This window comes from Emiliania huxleyi, assembly GCF_000372725.1.
Source record: "Emiliania huxleyi CCMP1516 unplaced genomic scaffold EMIHUscaffold_826, whole genome shotgun sequence".
Taxonomy (NCBI): domain Eukaryota; phylum Haptophyta; order Isochrysidales; family Noelaerhabdaceae; genus Emiliania; species Emiliania huxleyi.
In genome coordinates, this window is record NW_005195827.1 from 4,490 (window position 1) to 6,602 (window position 2,113).

Sequence of the window (2,113 nt, forward strand, 5' to 3'; positions counted from 1 at the left end):
GGTGTGCGCGTTCGCAGGGAAAGGGCCGTAAAGTAACACGGGTCTCCGAGGGTTGTCGACCCCCCGGGGGTGGAACTGGTCGCGACCCAATGCCACCGTTCTCACCCGGGGTGACCCCGGCCGGGCCGCCGACACTCTCAGAACCGGTGGAGCTGGGAGAGGCTAGCGAAGACGAAAGGCGGCAGCGGAGGAAGCGACACCAACAACGAGGGAAACGACCACACCGGCCGTCGTATGACGCTCGGCAAGCGAGCAAGAGAGCGAATCGGGGAGAACCGGAGCCCCGGGAGGACCGAAGGTGGAGCCCCGGGACCAAGGACTAAGCAAGTGTCTGTTTGGGCGTGGTGTCCAGTGTAATGTCCACTAGCTCCGAGTAGAGGGGGCGTCCTGCAGTTAAGGGGAAACCCGGTACGCGGGTCCAACCCTCGGAGAACTGTGTTTACTTTAAGGCCCTTGCCCTGCGAACGCGCACCCCCGGGGCTAGGGCTCTCTAGCCCGTAACCCGATGCCAATCATCCGGCCCGCTGGGTGCGCTTCTGAGCTCCCCGGCGCCCTGGATGTGAGGCTGATGACTGCACTCCAAGTGCTCCAAGTGCAACCCAAGGGAGGGATGGGAGGACGGCACCACGCCGCCACCACACAGGGATTTTAAGGAGAGGAGTGTGGTGCTAGCCGTCGCCCACCCGAATCCTTGGTCGTCTGCCTCTTTCTATCCGAGCTTGGAGCACTTGGAGTGCAGTCATCAGCCTCACATCCAGGGCGCCGGGGAGCTCAGAAGCGCACCCAGCGGGCCGGATGATCGGGATCGGGTTGCGGGCAAGAAAGCCCTAGCCCCGGGGGTGCGCGTTCGCAGGGCAAGGGCCGTAAAGTAAACACAGGTCTCCGAGGGTTGGCTCCGTGTACCGGGTTTCCCCTTAAAGGCCCACTCCACGCCCCCTTTCGCCTTTGAGCAAGTGTCGACACTTGGCCGCCGCTGCCTCCTGAGCACCCCCACGCCGGTTGTGGCTGCTCTCCGCCCACCAGCCGGCCACAGGCCGCCACCCTCGCCGGCCGGCGTCGAGAGAACGGCCAGACTCGACCGACCGGGTGTCGCGCCGCTGCCTGCTTCTCGCGCCGCTGTAGCAGCGCCAGCGGCTCGGCCGCGCATCCTTCACACACGCTGCCACAACCAAGCTGAGCGAGCCCAGTGTCGAGGTCTGGTGCGAGCTGCATGCGAGGGGCGGCTTTGGCCACAGCAGGTCCACCAGACGGACCTCAAAGCTTGCCGTCGGCGTGCTGTCGTGGCGAGAGCGCGAGACCGCTGCAGAGGAGCCGAGTGCAGTGGCGAGCCAGAGGCTACCAGGGTCACCAAGTGGTAGCCCTTGCCCATTCTGATCAGGGCTGTGCTTTGGTGGGGTTGTGTTTGAGCGTGTGTGAAGTGGGAGTGCGTGCCGGCGGCGTGTCTGTGGGTGAAACGGGCGTGAGTGAGGCCGTAAGAGCCGTGGTATGAGCCAGAGTGGGCTTCATCACCCAAAATAAGGACGGTTTGGGACAGCTCAGACTTGGTACTGATGAGCCTGGGCCAGGAGGGCGACAGAGAAGGCGAGGTGGTGAGCTGGGAAGCCGCTTCATCGGCACCTGGACGTGTCGCGATGAACTGCCGAAAAGTACTATTTGCGGCTATTGCTCAAAACTTCGGGAGACAAGGCCTACATATTATGACTGAATCCTTGCGCCTGGTGCATGAGGGCTGCGGGTCGGGACATTTCACGGTCGGTGGCGCCGGTGTTGGCCTCCGGAAAGCCCTCGCAATCGCCTCGGATGGGGTCCACCGGAGACAATCTCGAGCCCTCTCCGTGGCATCACGAGCCGGTGTGAGCTTGCAGACCCAAGGTAAGTGCGGTCTGGGACGGCTTAGGCTTGCTACTGATGGGCCTGGGCCAGGAGGGCGACAGAGAAGGCGAGATGGTGAGCTGAGACGCTGGAGAGTCCGCGTGTGACCGTGTCCCGATGTCAGTTGCCACCAAGCTCTATTTCCTGGTCCCCAGTTTAGTCGTTACGCCTTTCTTCATTCTTCCTCCTGGCCTCGTCTTAATTAGTTCCACAGCCTTTCTTGCCTCCCTCCGGTTCTAAC